Here is a 27,282-nt window from a genome sequence, read left to right on the forward strand (position 1 = left end):
CATGAGATGCTGGGAGGGGGCAGCTACTTATAATCATATAATATATGTAATACATTTACTCCAGTGTTCTGCCTTCCCCTCTTTCCAACAGGCCTTTTTCACTTAAGGGAAAGACAGAAGATGGCCATTAGTTTTAAAATTACTGCAAAGCAAAATATATTTTTTCAAAGTCATTCAAATTCAGAATGCAGTATACCTTTGTAAACAGCATCGTATCTTATCTACTATGAAATCACAGTATAACAGGCTGAGTGTCTTGTTCCACGATTGTTCTAAATAAAGTTTACATAATCTCCCATACCATTGATAGGCACACTTTTGCATTATGCAGAGGCAGACAATGGTGGGGTCAGGACACTGGTAGTAAAATCATCACCAGCATAGCATTTTTTTTTTCATTTCAAGACTAGATTTTGAACAGCATGCCAAACTCAACTGCTCTTGCAATCTTTTAACAAGATCATTAACTATCAGTTCCACATAATATATATCTGGTAAGGCCTTGGAGGAGGAGCATGTCTCATGGCTTAAGTGCCACTCAGTGCTTAACACCCACTCAGGGCAGCTGTCCCACCGTTGAGTGCCTCCCTCTCCAACCAGCTTGTCTGTTTGTCCAGCAACCAGCCAGTCACCTTCCGTGCCCCACCCCTGACCACTCCCTCCCCCTTCCACTTCCCTCTAAGACTCAGAAACTGCAGATCCCTGCTGTGTGAGAGCTGCCCCTGCCAGTGAGTTCCCTAACAGCTGTCTGCAACCTTTCCAGGTCCTGGGGGTAGGGAGGGACCATACACAGAGTTCTTCCACCATCACCCCAACCTAGCACCCATTATATTCCTGAATGCAATGGGCTTGGCCCCTAGTGTGTGTGTGTGTGTGTGTGTGTGTGTATTTATATAGGATAGTGCTTAGAAAATTCTTCAAACATCAGAACTAAAAAAATTCCTGTTTAAAATATAGAAAAAGAACAAAAGCTTAATGAGGCAAACAGGCAAACAAATAAATTTTGTTTAATTTCTCACTGCAGGTAAGGAAATACTTATTTGTAAATTTCTATATTACACAACCATCAATCATCAAAGAGGTATGTGGATTCTTTTTTGACAGTATTAAGCAGCTTAATATGATAAACAGAAAAAGAAAATTTACAGCAGAACAACAAAAAGATAATCTTGCTCTTCAGAGTAGCAATATCAACCCTTTACCTTTCTCTAAACTGTGCTTCAACCCTCATGAATTAACTGAATATTGATTTTTTGAGCCATGTACAAGAGAATGTGTATGTAACCTATTAAATCTGAATCTCACAAGTCCTCGCTGTGGGGTTCTTTTTTCTGTACACAAGTTCATAGGTCCCACATGAGCCCAGGAGGAGATCGCAGACATAAGATTTTGCTTAGCCACAACACTCACCCCAAGTTGTTCCTAATTAGTAACAAAGGGCATTCAATTATTTTGACTTCAATTGGAAAGAAAATGTCATGTACAGAGTAAGCCAAGGAAACTGGTGGATATCTCATAAGCTTAGTCACCACACACATACCTCTAAAAAAGCACTGAAAATAATCTACACCAATTTAAAAGTCTCATATGTACAATATGAGAAGGGTGGAATAGCCATTTAACATACAGTGGGCTGCTGGCCTTGAAAGCTGCTGGTGGCCAACCTCAGTAACTTTGCTAGCACCTCAGGGACCACTTGGCTCAGATCCCACCCTTTCATCGGTAATTTGAGATCACCTCACCAGAACTGTTGCCATTTTCTGAGATGCAATTTGCTGGTGCCTTTGAGTGCAGCAGCTTGCTCATGGATTGATCAGCTGGGCTTGCTCCAGGTCCATTTTAACTTTGCAGTTTCCTCCTGAAGAGGTGCACTTCTCACAAAGAAATGCACATTTACTCCATAATAGGGTTTAAAGGAGCTTAATTTTTATAGTGATTATAGAGATATAATCAAAGCAGCTCTGTAATTATTTGTTCCTGCAGTCTGGGGCAACATCAATAACTGAAGTCTCTACTTATCAGCAAAAGTAGTTCTAGTTCTACAGTGCAATCTTTGCAGATAGAAACTGGTTTAGATGTAACACAATAAACCAGTTAGGTTGTAATACTGAGGCACAAATTGGACCACAAGGGGAGAGTGATGCCAGCACTGGCCACTACTGTTCCAATATATTTATGGGGCTTTCAGTTATATATTTTATATTATGCTATGATTCTGCAATGCAATAAATAAATATTCCACTACACAAAGCTTTAGTGCAAGTGACCTAAGGTCCATACAGTATCTTTGTTCTGCTGTATGTAGGCTTTTGATGGGGTCTGCCCCTTTTGAGTGTGACAAGGATGAAAGCCTTTTCCATCATGGCCATGACCTGGTGGAATATATTTCTAGGAGACTTGTGCTGGGGGACCTGTTTGCATTCCACAGGGCATGTAAAACAGTTATTCCACCAAGTGTTCCACTAAGTAATTTTAGTGGCCAGTACAATCTGTTGTTTTTTATGCCAAAAGTACTAGTTTGATGTGTATTGAATTTTTAATTGGATTTTATAGACATTATGGTTATATTATCTATATGTTGTTGTTGTTAGGTACGAAGTCGTGTCCAACCCATCGCGACCCCATGGATAATGATCCTCCAGGCCTTCTTGTCTTCTACCATTCCTCAGAGTCCATTATCCATATACTTTCTACAAAAATGAAAAGTACTTAAGGTTTGCCGGGAAATAAGAAATCCAGACACACACACACATAAACATTGCAGGAGGAGGTTAAAAATTATAAAATTATAAAAAGGAGCACCTACAGCTTTAAGTGGCTGTTGATAGGTAACCACAAAATTTTAACCTGGTTTCTGGGGATCAAAAGGTTGGGGAAAGGGGCATCTAGGAAGATTCACTGAAACCTGGACTGACTAGATATTTGGGGGCAGAGTCTAAGAATGGCAGCATTTGTGGAGGGGAGAGGCCTCAGCCAAATAAAATGCCATAGAAGCCACCCTCCTAGTGGGCCTAGTGCTACCACTGGGCCCCTTATCCTAGGTAGAGGTAGCCAGCAGAGGAGGAGACTTAAAGCAGAAGGGTAGATCAGCCCAGCCTCTCTCAACTTTTTACCATTGAGAAGCACCTGAAACATTCTTTAGGCCTTGAGAAATTCCAGAATTGGCATGATCATGCATAATATGGTTGGGAAGCATAACTTTGTACACATTCACCCAGGGCCCTTTCCCTTCCTATCCCCTCCTGGTCCATCACTGGCTATTGTCAGAGAGGGGAGCGGGTCAACAATTGACCACACATCATCATATCACCCAATTAAAGTTTAGTTGAGGTTAACCGTTCAGTCATGTCTGACTCTTGGTGATCCAATAGCTCACCTCTAGCTGTGTCTTCCAATCTTGCACTGCTTCTTTTAGTTGGTAAGTGTCCACTTGGATTGTATCTATCCACCGTGTCCTTTGTCAGCCTGGTTTCCTTTTACCTCTGACCAATCCTACCTTAATTGCTCTCTCTACTGAATTGGATTGCATGATATGGCCAACGTAAGTGAGCTGGAGTTTGGTAATTTTGTCTTCCAATGAGGTATCTGGCTTTATGCACTCTAGTATTTCCTTGTTTGTGACTTTTGCTGTCTATAGAATCTGCAGAAGCCTTCTCTGGCATCAGAGTTCAAATGAATCAACTCTCCTCCTGTCCAATATCTTCATCGTCCATCTTTCACAACCAGAGGTGGCTACTGAAAACATGACAGATTGAACTAATCTACATTTAGTAATCAGGCATATGTCCTAGTTTTTCCATGCTCAGTTCAAACTTATCATTGCTGAGCAACCCAGAACATTTTGATGTTTAATTCCATACTGCGACTACCACTCTGATTCATTTGTGATCCAAGAAAAATGAAAAAAGATATAAAAATACTTAACTCCCACCCATTCAGGAAACCCTTCCAGGGCAGTCAAGAAACCCCATGGATTTATGAAACCTAGGTTGAAAAAGCCTGTGGTAGATTAAGAAAGGATGGCTGTTGGTTGGTAAGGAAGTAGGTTTGCCAACTCCAGTGCCTATTCCGCACACATAGGATGATGCACTTTCAATGTACTTTGGCAGCTGGATTTCCCTATGCAGAACAGGTAAATCTACTTCTAAAGTGCATTAAAAGTGCCTTATCTATTGTGTGCAGAATAGGCCCAGGTTAGGAATGACTGGAGATTTGGAAGTAAAACATGGGAAGGCTAGAGTTTGAAGAGGGGAGGGACCTCAGAAGGATATAATGCCATAGATTACATCCTCCAAAGCAGCCATTTACTCTTGAGGAACTAGACTTGCCAACTTCAACACAGGGGCTGGAGGTCACCCAGAATTACTAGTGTTCTCCAGATTAACGATCCCCAACCTGTGGGCCATGAACCACATGTGGTCCTTCGATTAATTGGAGGTGGGCCCCGAAGGACGCCTTCTCTCTCCCCCCCCTCGGCCTTTTACTTCATCTCCCCCAGCCCTTTACAACACACTTCATTGTTGTGGCATGTCTGTATCTTAATTTGAAGGGATGTTTAAACATTACCATAGCGATCAGAGAGCGCTAGGGCAGTGGTTGAGAGTAGAGGAGTAAACTACCCCCCCCCCACCGGGCCTCAGTAAAAGGCGTTGAGTGGTCCCCGGCGTTGAGTGGTCCCCGGTGATAAAAAGGTTGGGGACCACTGCTCCAGATGACATTAATCAATTTTCCCAGAGAAGATGTCTTATTTGAAGTGTGCAGTGTATGGCATTATACCCCAAAGAGCTCGCTTCTTTCCCCAAACCTTGCCCTCCCAAGTCTCCACCAACAAATCTCCAATGATTTCCCAACCTGGAGGTAGCAACCCTAAAGAGAGAAAGAAGCAGGAAAAGGGGAGAGCTTTTCAGAAAAGGGAAAGATGAACTAGTGGGGGGAGGGGAAAATGAGATGCTCCCCCATCAGTCTTTGCAGGTTCCCACATTGTGACTGTATTGTTATGTTAGCTACCTCAAGCCTTATTCTGAGAGAATATAAACAGATATAAACAGTCCCTGAATTTAGTAAAATTCAGCACATTTTCTCTCTTGCAAGCTTCTGTCATTTTAATAGAAGCTTCTTCATAAGGCAAATCTATTTTATTAATAGACTTTTAATGAGGAAACACGTTTAAGATTTTCCTTGAAAGCCTTTGGAGTGCAATGCACTGCATTTAAAATCTGCCATACATCAGCTTATCTTGGCTGGTTTTCAGAAGTACATTTCAGAAGTTCTGAAGTTAAAAGCCCATTTTGCCTTGAGCAACACTGACATTAAAGCAGGATACCACAAAAACTGCAGCATCGAAGAACAACTTACATAGGTAAAATTATCATCACAATCAACATTTTGTATATTTCCCTCTTTAACATGACCAGTTACTAAAAATATTAATAATGACTCAGTTGAAGTGGCTTTCTTAGAATATGTTTTTTCTTTCTACTTCATAAGCTTATAATCATTTAGCTAACTGAACAGTTTACAAAGCCACATTTTTCTGTGTATCTTCCAAGTTTCCAATGTTGCAATCAGCTGGCCTGGGCTACCTACTATCAAGATCAGAATGGGGGGCAGCTATATTGGACTAGAAGAAATATTTGAAAGCTCAATGGACTTCCTCACAACTACTTAGCAATAAAGGTAGGGGGGGAAAGAACATTCTAGATCCCAACCTCTTAAAAAAACCTAACAGTACTGTAGATATCAAATGGAAAAAAATAGGAAGGTCCTATGCATCCCCATCATTTCTCTTTAAGCTCTAAAGTATTTGGAATTTCTAAGGAGGCCATATACAATGAAATGCTACAGCAGAAAACTTAAGCATCTGTCAAAAACCTGGGCATGATAATAGTCTAAATCTGTTAATGTGCTAGTACAGAGACACAAAGAACAGTAATAAGTACAATATCAAACCTACAGTGTATAAAATTTTCTTGAATTCCACTTGGTGTAAGCCAAAAACTGTTATGCTTGTTGACTTTTTGTCAAACAGAGCTTGATGCTGAAAATGTCTCATTGCTTTTCATCCTACAACAGGTCCATGTAGATAGAGATGACACCTGAAAGCCACTGCAACACAAGATCTTTTTTTTCCTTTTTGTCTTATACTTTTCATGGCACACCTGTACCAAACAAGATCTAGATCTATCAATCTTCTGGGAGTGGCTAGATATCTCAATTACAAGTGACCTCCAGGTTATGGAGATCAGTTCCCCTGGAGAAAGTGGCTTCTTTAGAAAGTAGGATCCATGGAGTCATAGCCCACTGTGGTCCAGGAATTTCACAAGCCACAGCTAGCAACCTTAGACACAATCTAATCACTGATAATGGCTTCTTGTCCACATAGGATGAACCATGTCTTGTTATCTCTATTGGAATGTTGTCTTTATTCAGCAGACTTATCAGTCTGCATCTGCAAGCTGGACTTTTCTGAAGTGGGTGGGGGGGCTTCATAAGGGGCTGACTTGCAGTGCATTCCCAGCAGGAGAGCCACGCTCACATTGCCAGGCAACTGGGGAGAATCTACCAGAGGATCATGCCCATTGGGTCTCCCAATGTAAGGTTGCGTTCCCCTTGATGCCTTCCCATTTACTCTGGTCCCATTGGCTATGGGGCACTCACGGTCCGCTGATCATGAGGCATCAAGTTTTTCTCCCGACTGCACTGATGCTCCAGCGGGGGTGTTAATAAAGCTGTGGCCAGTTCCATCCCAAACACGATTTTTGTGTGCGTGTCTTCCTTGCCAGCCTATAACTGCCCTCCTGCTAGGCAACCTGCTAAACCTATCATTATCATTATGACAGTATATTGATATTCCAACATTTTAGCATCATTTAAAAAAACACTTGAGTTCAGATAGATCGAGGAGAGGGAGTAGTTTAATGACAGTGACAGATAAATAATTGAAAATTGGACAGAAGGTGAATGGGAATGCGTGAGACAAAAACCAACAGCAGCATTATGCACAATAAACAGGCTGGCTTACAGGAAAAGTACGGGCAAAAAGAAGTCTCAAAAAAAGGGGAGCAGGGTAAGAAAAAAGAAGCAAAAAACTAAAGTCACAAATGGGAGGGGGAAAGGCCTGGGTTGCAAAGGTTTCCAACAGCAGAAACAGTGAAACATCAGGACCCAGAGACATAAGGGAGCAAAGGTCAGAATAATAAGTTAATAAAAAAGAGACACTGACAAATTAAAAGCTCCTGGATGTATTGCTTTCTATTTTTCATTAGTTTTGTAGAAATACCACCACAAGGGAAAAATCTCTCTGATAGATCTCTCTGGAGACTATCCAAATTCAGTGAGACTTCACATAAGCAACTTCTGTACACTTGTGAAATATCTTATGAAATGTTGGCTGCGGATAGAATTGTTAAAATCTCTGGTAATACCCAATCCTGCAAGTAAGTTTGATGGCATAACCAGAACACTGAGAATCCAAGATGGGATCTAGGTCTATTAAGTCAGAATGATTTATGGTTGTAGCAGAATTCAGCAATTCCATTCATGTGTTTTTTGGTGTTTTTTTTACTTTTCTCCACAAGTGTGAGATCTTTTAAAAAAGAAGACAGAATTTTCAAGGATCTAAAGGATTCCCTCTATACCATCCTGAAAGCCAAATCCAAAATGTAATGTATTACTGCAGCCATTAAACAAGTGTCCCTGAGAAACCTTGCATGCTCCTTTGTCAAAAAGTAGCTATGTTTGCTTCTGGTGCTTCCAGACCTAACTTTTGCCACTTGTTCCACATCTGCCTTACACATAAAATGCTTTCATCTCTGCTTGCCAATATAGAGCAAATACTGTGCTAAATATTTTCTACTGAACTGTCATGTGTGTGCCCAGGCTGTTTCATTTTCTGTCAACGGTGCTTGCTGCATAATACAATAAGATATGTCTCTTATCTTTGTTCATTAAAACTAAAGTAATAACATCTTACTAGAAGAGACACTGAACACTCTGCCTCTGCCTGGCAGCAAGAATTAATTCCATTTACTGTCATTTGGTCTAGGACCATTCCCGCAGAAGATCAGAACTTTAAGGGCAGGTTTTATATTGAAACTATTTTGGGACTGGTTCAGTTGATCGCATCCTCTCTGCAATGACTAGTGCATCAGCAGCAAACACAGAGTTACAAAGACAGCAACAGAGAGCTGTTCCTTGTCAGTGTACATCATAGAACACACCTGCTGCAGACAGGTGAGAGTTTGCCTTCCCTGGAAACAAGCAGACATTGTTCAAAGGTGGAAGGAGGGAAACTGGAATGTTAAAAAGGAGTACGAGAAAAATACTTTAAGGGCTCACCAATAATGGAGTCTGGAAGGTATCCTGGTTAGTCATAGAGGGGAGTAGGGACTTTAGGCTCTTGATAGCTAGGCAGGGCTTGGGAACCGTTCCTCTCAAAAGCAATTTTAAAAGCCACAAGTCCATCTGTTTTGTGCTTTCCAGGCTTAGCCTCTCAAAGGTATTGGAATTTAAATCTGTGCACCCTAATATCCAGCTCTCTGTTATGCTGTGGCATTGAAGAGAGTTTGAGAATATTTAGTCATTCTAACCAGTTAAATAAACTTGTTTTTGTAAGTGCGTGTTTTCCTGACTCCAGTGTTTATTACATTTTTTAGTACTATAATTGGCTTCTGTTATCTTAGAAACGGTCAGTAGGCTGATTGGTAAATAAAGGTTTTGCTCCTGGAGGGATCAAGGGGGGGGTATCTAAAGAATATATATTCACCACATAGCTGAAAGTGTTAGAAATCATTCAATGAAGGTATGATTGATGAAATGGGACACCCCAACACAGCCAGGGAAATTTGATAGAGAATTTTTTAAGGGCCTTCATCAAGTATTGCTCATAACAACATTCTTCCAAATTTACCAAACGCTTTGGCTTTCTGTACTGAAGTGCATCTAGCCAGGTTTCATGCATATATTTTGAATATCAGATTATTACATTTGGTAGTGGGAAATGCTTCTGACATAGGAGCTATATGATTGCACTTGGACTGAAGCAGTCAGCTAAACTCAGGGAAACTAGGTGGCAGTCAATGTGGCAGAAACTGTCATGAATTGTTGATTTTATTGTAAAATTTTGGAAGGGGAAAGGGAAGAGATGAAGTAACTTCCGTACAAGATCTGTAGCCTCCCTTCCCTCTCTATATATACATAGATTAGTAGTTAAGCCCACTGCAGTAAAAATGCAGTGGGTGCTAGCAGAACGAAGGAGGAAAGGCAGGCCTGGGGATGCACAGAGAGGCCAACTGACCAGCTAGCCACCCCCCCCCCCAATGCAGCAAGCTAAAGTTGCATTGCACAGTTGGGCGCCGGGCCAGTTGCGGGCAGGCAGGCAAAAATGTGGGAGGCCATGTTGGGGCTGCTGGCCCTGGCTGCGCGGTGGCTCCCATGAGGGGTGTGAGGCAGCAGCAAGCCAAGTTCTCTGCTGATGGCGCTGCCTCCTATTGGGGTGCAGTACCGCCGGGACCTACCGCTCCTGGTGGTCTCTGCTGGGGGGTTGTCAGCAGGGTGGGTGCATCCACGGTGGCGCTGGCTTCATTTTGGGTGGTGGCTCCCACTCTGTGCCACCAGCAGCCATGTGGCAGGACAGTGCTATGGCAGCCAGGCGCATCTGCGGTCAGGCTGCCGGAGAGGAAAGCGGGCGGGGAGGTAGTGCAGGGCACTTAGGGCCAGACCAATCAGGATGTTGCCAGCTTTGCTGGCTGCACCCAGATTGGGCCAGTTTCGAGTACAGACACTGTCCGGGGGCCAGACATGCTCCACCCCCACGCAGTTTCCCAAATATTAAAGAGAATCATGGATAAGGATATCTATATATCTATATATTTCTGTATCTATAGATATTTCTATATCTATTGATAGAGAGATAGATAGAGACATAGATATAGATGAGATATAGATATAGATACACACACACACATACACACACTGAATGAATGTTTGCGCATCGTTAATTCACAGATGCCAGAGTTCATACATTTATCCAATTCTTATACCCAAACAAATTTGGCAGAAATCAAATTCAGTTTATGAATTATGGTACATTAAACAATTACACATTTTGCCACACACCATGCATTTCATTGGCGAATGACCAAGCTGGCGAATGACCAAGCTGGACAAGATGCTTTTTGGTCATTATGATCATGTAGATCTTCTCATAAGAAAATTCAGACTTGCTTATTAAATGCTGCCAAAGAGGCTGTAATCCTGTGTTTGGAATAATATGTGAAACATTAATACCATCACTAGGATAACACTAATATTTAGAATTAAAACATGCTCTGGACCTGTTTGTATTGTTGCACTGTCTATATTATTTATACTGTTACATTGTTACACGGTTACAACCATTAGCTATTATTGTAAAGTTATTCACATGTTTATAGATTGTTTTATGTATTGTTGTTTATTCTTATGTAAACCGCCCTGAGCCCCCGGAGAGGGCGGCAAATAAATAAATAAATAAATAAATAAATAGGAGGAAAAGGAGAAGGAGAAGGAGGAGAAGGTCTCAAAGCAGTTTACTTCCCTTCCCATTTACACAGAACATAAAGGATATTTCCCCATGCAGGGAAATAAATGCAGTCAAATGGGAGAATGCAGAAATCTTTCATCTTACCTCATGGTCACTACCCTTAAGCAAAAGAAAGAAAAGTTCTCCAAATTGCTGGAAGTTTATGAGAGTATTCTACTGTATTGGGAAAACAGATTACAGCCATAATTCAGTGCAGTTAAATGAAATCAATGCAGTTTAAACTTCTATAACTGTGTTGGATTGTATACTTATGATTCAGTTAAGCTGTATGAGATTGTTTATATGACTTAATAGTATTTGGCTTTGGATGGTTTCTGTAAGAAACCAATGTAAGCTACCAAGAGTCAATGGGCAGAATAGGTATATTTTTTGGAATAACATGTGGTGGAACAGGCCTTTATACTTCCAGTACTGATTTCTCATTCAAATCAAGACTATGTTTGATTACCATCCTCAAATTATTATCCCAATCTAATAATCTATGTACAATCTGATTATCATGCTTTGATTCGCAAGGGATTGATGGTGGTATGTTCTTTGTGAATATCCACTATCTTTCTTGATCACCTTATTCCTCAAGTTCTTACATAGACTCATCATTGCCTTTACCCCTTTCATACACCTGACCAAGTTGATGCTGACTTACTGTAGGTCAAACTATATCAAGTACCTTTAAAAATATTAACAGCAGTCTTCCTCTCCACACTGTCACTCACAAATACAACTGCCATTGACAAACCCTAGCCAAGATCAGATATGTACCAAATTAGTGTGTCATGGGATGGCCAGAAGTTAGCGTTGCCAGTTACAGACTGAGAAGTACCTGGAAATTAGGGAGTGGAGCCTGAAGACGGCAGGGTTTGGAGAACTTCAAACTTATTTATTTACTTATTTCATTTGTATGCCACTTTTCTACCAAGGGCAGCAGCCCCCAACTTTTTAAAGGCCTGTGGGGGTGGGGGGAGAGCAAGGCCCGGGTGCCATACATGCATGTTTGCATGGAGCTGCCACGCATGCATGTTTGCACCCTGCGGGTGCAAATACGCATGCATGGCAGCTCTGCGCAAATGCGCATGCACAGAGCTGCCACACATGCCTGTTTGGGCCCCACCAGTGGGTGTAAACGTGCATGCGCAGCCGCTCCACGAAAACGTGCATGCACGGAACTGCTGCATATGTCCGTTTGTGCCTGCCGAGGGTGCAAACATGCACACACAGCAGCTCCGTTCATGCACATTTACGCCTGCTGACATGCCGGCGGCTATGCCTCCCTTTCCCCCTACCCACAGCGCAGCGCTTGCCGGGCCCTGAGCAAATCTGCGGGGGGAGAAGGAGGCGCGGCCCTGTGCCAAGGCTTTCGCGGCCCAGTACCAGTCCGCAGCCCGGGGGTTGATGACCCCCATCCTAAGGTATCCAAAGGAGCTCACATCTTCCTCTCCTTTATTTTATCCTTATGACGAGTCTAGAGTCATCATGTTTCATACAGAGTGAGGATAAGAACCTGGGCCTCCCAGATCATAGACTGACACACTAACCACCACAACACACTAAATTTCTGGTTGGGGGGCTGCAGGGTAAATTAGTCTGCATTTTAATTCGAGTTCACCTAATTAGAGAATGCTACTGAGCTGGCTCCTTGAAAACCTTCTCCGAATGATTTCAAGATGTATCCACAATTCGCTTAAACTTCCCATATTTAGTCTCCATCTAATATTTGCATTAAAGGGGGGGGGGGAGGCTATAATGCAACTACACTGGTTATCTAAAATTTAAATCTTACATCCTTGAATACCACGTACTTGAACACTATTATGAACATACACACAGCAGTGAGTATTTCAATTAAGGAATTTCTATTGTTAGTGGGCAGTAAGAAAATAGAGGTACAGTGTACAGCCAGTGAGCCGTAGGATTATCCTTTAATAGAATATACATTATTAAACACTGAAGTACAGAAAGATAGCAAGAGGTGCAGTCATCTACCCAGAGATTAAAAAGCATAATTATAAAGTGATTAACAGGTTGACTTTGCAAAATAAATCACAGGGTTTTTTGTCATGTTATTTCTAGGTTTATTTTTTGGCAAGATTTCTTCCTGCATTGATCACTATGGTAGCAAAATTCTTGGTTAAAAGTTCCGCCTGATGAAAATACCTTTCTGAACAAAGGTATTTTTCCCATGCAGAAATAAAAGAAATGGAGCATTATACATTTATTATTGGTTGTTACTAGAATCAAACAAGCACAAATGTTCATAATCATTAATCAAGTTCTTAAGATTTACAAGATGCCCTAATAAGGGTAGGCATACTACAGATCTATCCCTGCTTGTGGGAATGACATTTTTCTCTGTTGACTGCTCTTATCTTAGAATCATAGAATCATAGAGTTGGAAGGGGCCATACAGGCCATCTAGTCCAACCCCCCGCTCAACGCAGGATCAGCCCAAAGCTTCCTAAAGCATCCAAGAAAAGTGTGTATCCAACCTTTGTTTGAAGACTGCCAGTTGTACACCTCTAGAAGCCTCATTCAATGACTCTGCATTCCATCCTGCCGATTTTGCCCTGTACCTTTCTCCCATTTTGTTCCTCTGCCTTTTTTCTATTCAGTTTTTCAGACTATAGGGTACTGGTGGCGACTGTTTCCTCAGCCTCAGCATTCAGTTTGCCCTTTTGCTAGGATTTGTCCCAACTTTCCCATGACTTTTCAATATTATTCCAGGAAATAGGCAATTATTTCTTGTCAAGTCTGAAATGTTTGAAAACATTTCATTATTGAGGATTTTTCTGCTCCAAAGGTGTGGATGTTTATGAGAATTCTGTGACATGACATCAGTTAACGTCTATGGCTATCAAATACCACACTAACCATGTTTAAACCACAGGTTATTAAACAGAGTGTGACAGGGGCAGAAAATGTTATTTTTTTGCAACTCTGCAACTGCAATTCTATCTTGGTCTACCGCTACCACCAGAATTAAACCAGAGTTTTTGTGTTTCTGGTTGTAACAGCTACCCCAAGTTTCTACAAACCAAGATTAATAAAAGCCAGTGTGGTGTAGTGGTGGACTCTGATCTGGAGAACCAGGTTTGATTCCCCATTCCTCTTCCATATGGAGCCTATAGGGTGACCTTGGGCCACTCACAGTTCTTTCAGAACTTTCTCAACCCCACCTACCTCACATGGTGTCTGTTGTAAGTAGACAAAGGGAAGGGGATTGTAAGCAGCTTTGAGACTCCTACAGGTAGAGAAAGGTGAGATAAAAAACCAACCATTCTTTTTAATAAAACAGGATGTGTATCTCTTTGACAAACCCAGTTAACGAGCCTCCTTACTAGCCAGGGTTAAAGTGCAATTCTAAACAGATCTACTCAAAATCCTAGTGAAATTGAATCAATAGGACTTACTTCCATCTGTGTTCTTAGGATTGCACTCTCATTAGAGTATCCATTATTTAATTGTCATATTAAACTGGGAGTTAACCTAACTTTTAAATTCAGATTTGTGTGATATCTGAACATAGTCTATATTCCAGTCAGAAGTCCAAAGCTAGCAATTCATACACACATCACACAAAAACATCATAGTGGTCCCCAACATTTTTATCACCAGAGACCAGTCAACACATGACAATTTTACTGAGGCCAGAGGGGGGGGGTAGTCTTTTGCCAAGGGACATCACCACCGCCTGAGCCCCTGCTCCACTTGCTTTCCTGCCGGTGCCCCTGACAGCAGCAGCTGTGCAGTGTCATGCCGAGGGGGAGCCCCAGCCATGGCAGCCACTGGAGAGCACCAAAGGTGAGCCGGCGGCAGAGTGGCAGGGCAGCCCCCAAGGCAGCAGCCGGGGAGGAGGAAGGGGAGGAGCGGCCCGGTATCGACTGCTTCACGGACCGGGACCCGGACTGGCGGGCTGGGGACCACTGTTGTAAGAGATGTTTCATACAAGTTTCCAAGACTAGTCTGGCATCATACACTTTATTTTTTTTCGCAGCCCTCTTTTTCTTGGGAGGGGACATTTTCAAAATTCACACTTAAACCTTACTGCCTTTGAATCAAAAAAGGAAGATGATTTACCAGCCGAAAGTACAGACTTGAGGGTCTACTTACATTCTCTGTTTTATGTTGTCTACACTTGCTATATTTATTTTATAACACACATATTGTAAAAATGTTCACTGGTTTCTTTAAGATGGAACTAATCTATTACACCAGCCCTTTTATAGTGTGTATGTAAGCCATTTTGGCTGACAGTTGCTATCAGAGTTTTTTTAAAGCATTTCTAGGGTTGCCAGGTCCCCCCCTCCCCCTTCAACCCAGCTACTGGCAAGGGATGGGGAGGTGGGGTTGCAAGCTACAGGAAGGGGGAACTCTGGGAGATCTAGGAGTAGAACCTAGGGGAAACAGGGTCCTCATTAGGGCACAATCCCATATAGTCGACCCCCCCCCCCCAAAGCCTCCACTTTTTTCAAGGGAACTGACCTCTGTAAACTGGATATGATCTGCAATTCTGGGTGACTAGTCCCACACAGTGGCTGGCATCCCTAAGTATTTTAGATGCAAATAGTTTTGGCTGCTTGTTGCTAAACTTCCAAAGTTTAGCATTTCAAACACAACTGTTTTCCTCTCTTTTATAATGTATCACTACATGGCTTATCAGCCCATTGTTACAGCACAAAAAGTTGGAACCATTTTTTTTAACTGCAGCACCAGGAAAACTGGTATGGTTTGAAACACAAAGAGTAAGTCCCATGTGATTAATAAATAGATGAAAATGCTGTTTAGAACTTCTCACCTCGCTTTATGTCCAGTTGGGACAGCAATGGAGAAAAGGGGGTTAAAATGAAAATCTCTCTCTCTCTCTCTCTGTATGTGTGTGTATGTGTATGTGTATGTGTGTGTGTGCATGTATACACACACACCCCAGAACAGTATTCTAACTTGTATTATTAGTTAAGAGAAAGATGTATATGCATCAAATCTGTAAAAGATGTGAACTGGGTGGCACTGCTAATACACATGCTGAATTTAAATTCAAGAGGTTCATTGCTACTTCCAACTGTTTTGAAATTCAAAGAGATTAAAGTTAAGCTAGATAAGAAGTAGGGAAAGTACTGCAAGAAAAAATGGAGAATTATAAGTGTGAAATAACTGGATGGATGTGAGTTTATTATCAGCTACCACAAGGTAATATTATTGAAAAAAGGAAATGCCATTTTTGTTTAACCAGAAGCTGGAGCCAAGAAGTGGAAAATACTAGTGGTACATCATTATTTGGAATTCTGCAAAATTCACAATTTTGACTTTTCAAACTGGAGAAAGTTCAAAGCAGAACATTGAAATGGCAATTTGTTTGAAATCCCAAATTGCAAGGAATACAAAAAAGGAATTGAACAGGGTCTTTGAGCTCGTAGAAACAATAAAAAATACAAGGAAATCACACATAGAAAACAACAAAAATATCTTCAAGTATATGACTAAATGATCCTCCATAGAGTCTGGAATTATAAAATTATGTTATGGGAGATACACCAAGCATGAGAATTTTAAAAAGCAAATTCACCAGGAAAATGTCAGTAGGTGTCACATCACCAGAGAAAGTTCAGGAGGTCACTTCATAAAAATGTAACCTATCAAAGTCTCTTGGTTCCACCTTCAAATTCCATAGCCATTGAACTGGATGCAAAGATTGCCTTCTTGACCCATAGAGGATGACTCATCATCTAATGGAAAGAAACCCCTGGATCCAACCCAATCCAGGTAATTAATCTTTTTCTTAAGCAGCTACTTCAGAAACTGTCTGACCATGTTTCAAAATATAGCACCAACAATATGGGCATTTCCACACCTTTAAAATGTAGCAAGAGAGCCCCCTAATGTAGGTGGCATATTCTGGCCCTTCCACATGACGTCATACACATTCAGAGTCTGCCCAGCTGCCGACTTGCTATTTCTGCCAAAAGTGGATTCACCACCCTAAAAAGCGACCGGAGAGCAACCACCCTTCAACAAGCCAAAAGGAAGTATGTAGGTTGAAACACACTATAGTCCACCTTGCACCCACCTCCCTTACTTGTGCTGCTGGGCGCGGGAATAATTTTTTTAATGGCGCCACGTGCTGATCAACACGTAGACAGATAGACATGTAGGCTAGTCTATAGAATCAAACATGCATCTCACATTCATGACTGTTGCAGAAGTGAGGCTTCTCAAATGTACTAGCCTCCCAAAAGTTGAAAAGATAAAAATGTGACTTCTCGCCAAAACTTGAAGATGCATTATTTTTTGGAGTGCGTTAAAAGATGCCAGGCATATATGATGCTGTGTATACACATAGCAACAAATAATTTATAATTTAAAAAAAAATCTGGTCCTAAACACAAACTGGATTTGCCAGGATGTGATTGGTCACCTAGAGTGATTCAAAGGCCAATCAGAGGACTGTAAAAGTTGCATATACTATTGCACAATTGGAATCAGAATACGTGACACTATTTTGGCTGCTATGTGGAAATGACCTATGTATGGCACTTTCAATACAGAAAATACAGGTATGTAACCTGATTAGTTTACAATGTTCATTGGCAACTGTAAAATATGCCCAAGTAATGTCATGCATACCATTGAGTGTTTTCATTATTGTGCACATCAGAATAACCACAGATAATTGGTCTGGGGCCTAGGTATTTTTCTGAACAATGAGTTCGGTGGCACCTTTAAGACCAACAGAGTTTAATTCTATATTTAAGCTTTCATGTACATGCATGCTTCTCCTGATACCCTGAAACAAGACTTCCTTAAACATTTCACCCACCCTCTATCTCCCTATATATAATAGTTGAAGAAGTCATACTTCAATGTACCAAAAGTGTGCATGCAAACAAAAGTTTGTACCTAGAATTAAACTCTGTTGGTCTTAAAGGTGCCACTGAATGCAAACTTTGTTCTGTTGCTTCAGACCAACATGACAACTTACCTGAACCAAGTATTTTTGTGTTCATCTTTCATAGTCTGCGCTCCCAGGATATGGGGAAAAGAAGGACAAGGTGTTTGTAAGCCGCTTTGGGATTCCATTGGGTAGTGAAAAGTGGGGTATATATTTTAAAAGCTCTTCTTGTTTACTTAGTCAATAACCACCATCCCAGTCTATACTCATGTTAATTTGCAAGAGAACTCAACTAGAATGAAGTTCACATCCACAGAATTATCTACTGGCATTCTCTCCATCTAGAACATGAAAGTTTATTAATATCATCTTCAAACCTTCGTCCATCTTGCTGAGACTTGTGCTTTAAAAACCCACCATGACCAATACTGTCAGAGTGGATAAATCAGTCCTAGCCATTTATGTAGTCTGTATGCTGAAAAGACCAATATCTAAATGACAAATTAGACTGGACTATAAAGGTAAAGGTATCCCCTGTGCAAGCACCGAGTCATGTCTGAACCTTGGGGTGATGCCCTCTAATGTTTTCATGGTAGACTCAATATGGGGTGGTTTGCCAGTGCCTTCCCCAGTCATTACCGTTTACCCCTCAGCAAGCTGGGTACTCATTTTACCGACCTTGGAAGGATGGAAGGCTGAGTCAACCTTGAGCCGGCTTCTGGGATAGAACTCATGGGCAAAGCTGTCAGATGGCTGCCTTACCACTCTGCGCCACAAGAGGCTCATTAGACTGGACTATACACACTTGCATATTATAGAAACCAATTATTGATGTAAACCATTTAGGCTTTCTCAATTTGAATAGAAATTGTTTTCATAGCTCTTATGTAAAAGCCAAGAGGTTTTCCATTAACTTATCTCTCATGATGTTTCACAGTACTCATTGAGTGCACATCCACATGATGATTCCAGAGAAAGATACAAGCAGACATACATTCCACATGAGGATATGCCAGCATCTCCTACCTGAATAGGTTCCCCATACCTGCCTATTCAAATTCATGACAGCATGCACAGGATTTAAAAAGTCCAAAAATGAGATACTTTAATAAGATCAGGTCAGCACAAGCAAAATTGTGCAATCTTCCTATGTAAAAGAGTCTAAATCGCAAATTTCAAAAAACAACTCCTGATGAAGAGTGCATACACATGACAACTGATGCCTAGAATTAAACTTTGTTGGTCTTGGACTGAAACTTCATTCTGCTGATACAATTGACCTTCTAGCAGATAGTGGTGAAGAATTACCTGCAGAAGAATTACCTGAAGAAATAGAGGTAAAGAATTACTTGCGGCTGCCATTGATGCCATGGAGGAGCGGGCAGCAAGAAGGCATGCTGGGGGAGGAGCCCAAGTGGCATGCAAGATGGGCACAGCGATGTGCATCATGCCTGTAGCATAGTAAGGAGGTATGGGCTCTAGGCACCTTAAATAAGTGCCTTCTGCCAGGGGCCTAGCCTCCCGTGCCAGACCGGTCTCATTGGACTCCCCAGATTTGGGGCCTCCTTATGAGGTAGCAGGTCTGTGAATAAGGCCGGCCCAGCAGGGGAGGCATGGGGCTCACAGTGCCTCATGGGACCAAGGGAAGTGGGTGCCTCTCCTTGGCACCCCAGGGTTTACGGTGCCAGGTGGCCTGGGGTGGGGCCAAGGGAAGTGTGCAATTACTCTTGGCACTCTTGGGCTTAGGAAGGAAGGTGGACACTTCCCTACTGTGAGAATCCAGTAGCAAGCAGACTTGGGGGAACTGGGTGGGCCCCAGGGCACCACTGGACACTTTCCTTGGGTGGGATCCCAGCAGCAAGAGGGCCCGTGTTCCCAGCAGGGGAACTGGGTGGCATCGTTGGGGTCCAGGTTCTTGTGGTCATTGGACTGCAAGTCAGGCTCCCTCCCCCATGCTGTGCCAACACTCCCATGGAGTAATAATAAAGCTGTGGACGTGTTTAAGCCAATGGAAATGTGTGCATGTCTAAGTTGCCCTCCTGCAAGTCAAATATTCGCTGCTAAGAATGTACTAAATTGCTTTACTATTAAATTTTTGAAGGTCCTGGGGCTTATGAAAAATATATCAGAAACTTTGCCTAACTCAGAAGAAGAGTGCTTTTCACAAAATAACCTTCATAACCATAGCTGTATAACATTCCCAGTGATGGAAACCATAAAAACACAAAATGAAATGTAGCCCATACCCAAAAATCTATATGCAAGTAAGGTCCCTTTTTCATTTCATTGAATGTGCTAATCTGTGCAGTTAAAGGAATTACATCAAAAATCAGGAATGGCCATGATTATACATGAAAAATTCTGCTTATCTGCTGGACATTTCACACCTGCAAGAGATCACTGAATAGGAGTATGTACACTTAATGCTTATGCACCTCCCCAGAATGGTAAACCCTAGCAAAGTACTAGTCTGCTAAATAGTATTTATACATGTGTCCAGTACAGACCAGATCTATATCATCCAACAGGCCGCTGAGACAAAATTAGAACAAAAACACAGGTATCTAGAATGACATTTCATGAAATTGAGATAGCTGCATTATACTGACGGAGCAGTTGTAAAGGCTGTTCACTTCTTTGCTACCATTACTAGAATGTTCTATGTGGATGCAATATTTATCTCCTATTCTCTAAACCCCTTATAATCAATAAATGCATTAATTATCTCTTCATCCCTCTCGTGGCCTATCCCTAATCTATATTTGCTTACACAGCAAAGTATAATACACTCATAATTGAATTGGTAAACTACAGTGACTCCTCTTTCTTTTCTGCAACATAGTGGCTGTAAGCATTTAAAAATACACAGAAGTAGTTGAACTAGCGAGCTATAATTGTTCCTCTTGGATGCTATTTGGGGGTTTCCATGGATGCAGTTTGGTTATTTAATGCAAATACTTCTTTCCTTGCCCTCTAACATGATAGACGGCAACACGATAGTGTCTTATAATGAAAATGCTGACACATCCTTATCTATGGCTGTGTGAATGGAACAATTATAAATACACTTTAAAACTTGAGCACCACTAGATAACTTGCTAGTTTTTAATCATATTAATCGGAGCTTAGTTATTTCAACTGCCATAAATTTTAAAGGAATCTGCTTTGTAAAAATGGGAGGTTAGCCAAGAATTAAAAATTGTAGTAGTTATAAAACATTTAAGTAGATGCAAATACTTCTCTGCAAAGCAGCTGAGACTATATAAATACTTGCAGCAATTAGCTAGGTGTTGTCTTAGTGACAAAACAAAAGTAATGTCATCTTACTCCTACCAGCAATGTTCTAGTATGTATATTACAGAAATATCAACCCAGGGATTATTCCATGCAACTTTAATAAGAAATTTGCCTGAGGAATTTTCTATAAATTATTTGAATGTGATTTACCATCACCCATAGATCAAGCCTGCTGTACTACAGGGAAACAAAATCTCTCAAACTTCCTTCTCAAAAGAAAGCTTTTTATGCCTAGTTCTTTAAACCAATTCAGGCTTTTGTTTTTTAAATCTATTGCTCCTGAAACCTGAAGGCCTAATTCGTTTTAGGCTGACATTGATGAAAAAATTACTATTGATGTTATTGGACCTTGAATTGTACCCTAGGCACACAAAATTCAAGATTTCCTTTTGTAAACTAGTTTACAGAAGGGCTTTTCACCAAATAGCCTACTGCATATGAGAAGGAAATACAACATACATGATACAGTAGATAGGTATCTTGATACTGTGCAAAGCCAAATGCAGATTAGTGATTGCAATAAACAAAAAAGCTAAAAATTGACTATAGTCCAATACAAGGGCATTAATGGGTTTGTCAGAAAGCAGCTCTGCACAAGCTACAAGTCTCAACAGACTTAACAATCTTGCGCACGTTACTGTAGGTTCTTAAATTATATAGGCCTCCACACATCTTCCATTTTTCCTTGCTGTCTTCCCAAACTATTACTGTCACAAAATATTTGTGTATAACAGATTATCTAAGGAATTGCTATTCTGACAATGTAACCAATATAGGAAATCCTACAAGTAATTAAGGAATGAGTGAATACAGTGAATAAGAAGGTGGAAGGAAATTTCTGTAAATTACAAAAGAAATAATAGTGCACGGGAGTTCCTATAGTGTTATTCTGACCCCTGAAGGATGAAAGGAGTTAATTTCATGTCCATATTTTCCAATTTACTTAATATATTCCATGAATGCTAAGCTCTAACCTGCATTAGTACAATTTATTACTGTCTGTCTCAGTTTGTCCTCCAAAGAGAGAGAGAGAGCAAGCACTAACTAGAGAGCCAAATTTAAAATAGACATGTCTGAAGAGGATTGCATAAGGGACTACGATTCCAAACCAAACTCTGTGCATCTTTGGGAAGTTACTGAAAAATAGCTAGTACCCCCTACCCCCCACCCAGCAAATGTGGCTTCTCAAGCACTGGGTAACTTCTGTTTTCTCAGTTCTTCCTAACTAATACATTCTATAGCAGATCTTTATTCCTTGCTTCATTGAGCCTACAAGGAAGTGGCCAAGAGTACACTGAAGGTGTGATAAGGCTTCCCAACACGGGAACAGTTTTTTCCACACTTCTCTAACAAGATTTTCTCATGGGGAGAAGTTCTGTACACAGCCCTGAGACTATTCAAAAGATAACCCATATACTGGTAACTTTTCCTTGTATAAAGACAGCATCATAAAGGATAAATAAAAAAAATTACACATTACCTTCTGCTGTCTCCATTTAAGTGCATTTAATTATCATCCTCCTTGATCTTTTGTACCCCCCAAATCTATATTACATCTTTCCAGATCCACATTTACTATGCTAATATACTTCATTTTAGGAAGATTCAACCCAACACATTATCTTGTCTTATGTTTCACAGTTTAATAGGTATACTGGGGTGCTCAATTAAAGTCACTTTCCTTTTATTCTCTGCTATATACAAAAGTTTCAGACCCAAAGCCCATTCCCCTTTACCTGATCAGGTGTGACCTAAGAACTGCAACAATTAGAGGGAGGTTCGTATCAGGTGAATCTTAAAGCAAATGATGACTCCTATTGATTTGCGTCAGTCCTTTACAGGTGCTTTCCTTTGGGTGCGGCTGCACTTCCACTCAACCATCCTTGACTTTTTCACACACAGATTATTTCTGGGTCACCTATCTGGACAGGAGTCGACCCAATCAGGTCACCTGTACAAGCAGTGGTGGGATTCTTTTAAAGCTTTTCTTAAAGTACCCTTTTAAACAGGTGTGGCTAGCTATAACTATGATGCTATGTCCCTGAGAGAACTGTTGGGCTTAGGAAGGAATCAGGGGGTACCCAACCTTTTCCTGTAGGAAAAAAATTCCTTAGCAATCACTTTCCAGTTACCAGGAGCCTTCCAAAGTTAACTCAAGTGATATATACACTGCATGATTGTGTTATTAGAAGCAATCAAGTTACATCATCAGTGATCAGGCGTAACTATGTCTTCTCCAATATAGAGCAGTATCTCTTCTGCCATCCATTATGCATGAACCACCAGCTGTACATGGGAATCTATATTCTAGCACACACTATACAACTTTAGCATTGCAGTGCATTGCATCGCACCACGTCATCACTATTGGTTCCTCAGTCACTCCCCTCCCCTTCCCTCTTATCAAAATGCATTTTGCAGGGAAAGGTTTGACAATGGGAGATGCTTTTGCACCCAGGGAATTCTCTTTTCTTTCTGTTCCATGCCACTGGTAAGTACCCTGCACACCATTTGCCCCAGTGAACTGCAGGGAAAGATAGCAAGACCTGAACTCTGCTTATAGATTTCCAGCTTCTTTGCACGTGGCTCGGTCTCCAGGCTTCAAGAGACAAGTTACTGGATACAAAAGAAAGGAATCTATGTTCCAAGACAGGTGGAATACAAAGTGACCAAGGGCAATCTAAAACATTTGATGCATTCTTTAACACCTGCCCCCTTACCTGGCTTTCTTCTAACAATCCAAGCAAGGTTCAAGCCATCATATACCCTCAGTAGCCTTATCTGTACTGAACTAAAGCCAATTAAACTGGATTTGTCCCTTAAAGTTCAGCAACTTAACCAGAAATTAGGCTTCTCTCTGTCTCTAATGCAGCTGCAACATAATACTGCACAAGATTGGAGGGGGGGGGCATCTCTGAACAGAGAGATGGGAGCCCATTTCATATTAAATATAGGTTCTGTTGCTGAGTGCTCCCCTGACTGCTGTAGATCCTTTCTGACCAAAAATACATTCGATGCAGGGAAGGGGGAGTGAGTTTGCCCAGACTGAATTCAGCCAGGTGACCACCATCAAATAAGCAGAGGCACAGAAGGCAAAGCCCCTCACTCAAGCTTTGATTTATCACAAAATGCACTCTCCCAAAAATACCTACTGCAGTTGTTCCAGTGAACTGCCAATAATAGCTAGATGCGCCCCCCCCACACACACACACACACCACCCGTGTAATGCAGCAATTATGAAAGTAGTCATTTCAATTACAAGCAACCCAGTTCAGCTGTGCCTCGGATGGGCTTCTTATATATGTAAAAAAAAAATGACCTTACCCACCACAGTCTTGCAAAATATTCGCCTCCCGGTATCAGTCAGTAAGGTAATTGCTGGTCATCACAATGCGTAGTCAGGGAATCCACGTTTTGTTTTTTGTTTTTTTAAAAACTCCGGGATTTTTCTCTCTCTTTTTTGCTAGCAATTAATAAGGCGAAGGAGATGCCCATTCACAAGTGCCAAGTTCACCATCCAAGCAGATAATTCCATATAGAGCTAAAGATCCTTCGCGAGGTTTGCCTCCTGTTAGTTCTCGAAGTGGCCAGGTTGCTCACGGATGGTACAATCCAAGTGGGAAGCAGAAATTAAAATTAAGAAGGGAAGGAAGCTTGCTGGAAAGAGGGGAAGCAAGAGAGGAAAAAAAGATTGATAACCTCAGAAGTCTGTAAGCTCTAGGACAAGAAAGGAGTGAGCACAGAGCCTTTTCAAAATCTCTCGATGTACAAGTAAAAATCCCAAACCCACCATGCAGCCATAAGAAAGCAAGAATCCTATGTATATTTCACAAGTATCCTACAACAACGGATCCGACGGGGTTTTCCTTGTACTGTACTGCTATGTGGAAAGCACACAGCCCCTGCTGTTTGAGAGGATGTCTCCCGGGTCCTAAAACTCCCAATCGATGAAGAAGTGTGGGGGGGGGGGATTAAACCAAATAGGAGGGGGAGGAAAATCCCACAGTTGTCCGTTTGCCCTGACGGATGTTAGTCTTCTGTGTAAATGACAAGGGAACAAAACCAAAATAGCTGGTCCAGTGATGAATAAAAGCAATCCACCCCAAATATCCGAAGAAAGAGGGAGGGAGAAAGGCAGGCAGAGAGAGAAGGAGAGAAACTGCAATGCATAAACGATTCCAGTGTTTCTACAAGATCGGCTCATTTGACTGAATGCATTCTCTGCTCTGCTGCAAGTCATAAAGAAGATACTGTTACTGCCACCCAATGGATACTTTAGTCCTAGCCAATCCTCACTCAATTGCCTCTCTGCAAAGCATTGATGAGGAAAAGAGTGGCCTTTTGGGGTGAGGGACAGCAAAGAAAGATATCAGGACTGTCCACGGGAGATGATTCCCCCCCCCCTTTCTTACTGGAGCAAGGAGAGCAAAGTCACAATGAGTGCTAGAAAGAACTACTGGCCACAGAGGATCTACTCTGATTGGCTGGCCCCTTCCTCCTAAGCAATTTCCCAAATGAAGGCTTGTTTTAAAAGTGACAAAGCATTATCTATTCCTGGATTTTTTTTTAATTGGTCTCTATAAGCAGACTGCGGGCCTGACTGTTGCTATGGGATCTTCTTTGTGCAAACTCTGTGAACTGTATGGGAACAGGATTTGTTAAAAATTCTTCCTTCTTGACTCTTAAAAAAGCTAGTGCTCTTCCCACCCCCAACCCCTAACAATTCTGAAAATAGGTAACAAACCCTTGCTGCATTATTGCCAATTAAGGCTAGCAGAAGCTGCAAGGTGTTTCTAATTAGGGATTTTAATTACTTCACCAAAGAAATTCTCATTTGCAGATGTTTGGAACATTAAACAACTGCTCTGCTAAATTTTACAGTTGGAAATTTTTCAACAGCCCCTCTCATCCCCCATTCCCCACCCTCAAAATCTAGATATATAGAGAGAAGGCAGTGATGCCTTTGAGGTGAGTAAGTCTGTGTGGGAGGTTGTAAAGAGGAGGGACTGAAATCCTAAAGCTACTTACATGAACTAAACATCATAGAAATTAATGGGAATTCTGCATACTTGTGGTTAAGGATCAAACTAGAAGAAATATGCCCGGGTGATACATACTACTGTCCTTGAGCAATTTTTTTTTGGGGGGGGGAGTAGAAAAGGCCTGTCTCCTCTTTCTTAAGAAGGCCCCCATGCTTCAGACACGTTAAAGTACCTGTTACTCTCTGCTAAGTGTCTTGTCAATACAGGTGAGGTTTTCCTTATCTCTGCCCTCTGCAAGTACTTTGCCAGTTGAATGGCTTCTGTCCTGCAACCTCAATACCCAGGAGCTCTGCCTATAAGAAGTATATGGCAATATAAGAGGCACAGCATGTACTAGAGTCATAGTGATGCAAATGGCCTTCAAATCACAGACAACTTACCGGGATCCTCATAGGTTTTCAATGTCCTGCCATTGTCTTTTCCTTTCCTATGTTACATACCACAGGGTGGTACTCTAATATATGGGTAGGAAGGTTTGGGATGACAATGTTTGCCTCTGAGTATCTGCAGAGTGAGATTCTGAAACTTTGCAGGACTTCCCTTGTTTCCCCTCCTCTCTTGTAATTTCTCTTTGCTCAAAATGGAATTGGTTAGAAACTGAATCCAATTGCCTATAAAGCAAGGGGAAATTATTGGGGAAACTAGGAAAAGAATTAAGAGACTTCCTCTTAATTCTAGTTACAAATCTGATACTGAACGGTTAGTAGCATCAGTGGTTATATAATACCCACTGCTGATATATTTTGATATGCCAGTGATCTCAAAATAACAGTTCCCCAGATTGCCATGAGAAAATGTCATGATCCTAGGCCTGAACTGCAGCAGTTTCAGATACCTTTATCCTCAAACACATGCCTTGGCTTTCCTGTACAATATCATGTAGGCCTCTATTTTTTTCTTGCTCAATGAGAGTAAGAATGATTTAGTGAGGACCAGATTTTGAAAGAGCCATAAGCCCAATAAGGCAAATGCTAGAGAAGTGTATTATCTTCCAACCAGCTGGGAGTTTTGGACATACCCTGTCTCAATTATTCTCTGCTTTCACAAAAAATTGTTTTTCCATGGAGAGCCAGTTTGGTGCAGTGGTTAGGAGTGCAGACTTCTAATCTGGCATGCCATGTTCGATTCTGCGCTCCCTCACATGCAGCCAGCTGGGTGACCTTGGGCTCGCCACGGCTCTGATAAAGCTGTTCTGACTGAGCAGTAATATCAGGGCTCTCTCAGCCTCACCGACCTTACAGGGTGTCTGTTGTAGGGAGAGGAAAGGGGAGGCGACTGTAAGCCACTTTGAGCCTCCTTCGGGTAGGGAAAAGTGGCATATAAGAACAAACTCTTCTTCTTCTTCTTTACTTAGCCAAGTGTTACAATATTTGTATAATAAATTAGTTTCTGCCTGGGTCCCTCATGCCCTGTATCTGGCCTTATAGCAGAACATGGGCTGACTGAAGAAGCTGCTGTCCAGAGGGGGTGCTTTTGG

The 27,282-nt window shown here is 41.5% G+C and overlaps 1 protein-coding gene across 8 annotated transcripts in view; it reads right to left on the reverse strand.

The window, feature by feature from the left end:
- The window catches only part of IL1RAPL1 (interleukin 1 receptor accessory protein like 1), a 937,510-nt gene extending 912,237 nt beyond the window's left edge, over positions 1-25,273 (reverse strand). The window contains exon 1 of one of the 8 annotated variants that reach the window (XM_077342993.1): positions 24,092-25,273. The gene's annotated coding sequence lies outside the window, so the exon portion shown is untranslated. Of the gene's footprint in view, positions 1-22,242; positions 22,452-22,498; positions 22,736-23,482; positions 23,595-24,087 lie in introns of those variants that run through there. The other 7 variants (XM_077342992.1, XM_077342999.1, XM_077342997.1 and 4 more) reach the window with 7 other exon arrangements.
- Between the last annotated feature and the right edge of the window lie 2,009 nt (positions 25,274-27,282).

This window comes from Paroedura picta, chromosome 6, assembly GCF_049243985.1.
Source record: "Paroedura picta isolate Pp20150507F chromosome 6, Ppicta_v3.0, whole genome shotgun sequence".
NCBI classification, from domain to species: domain Eukaryota; kingdom Metazoa; phylum Chordata; class Lepidosauria; order Squamata; family Gekkonidae; genus Paroedura; species Paroedura picta.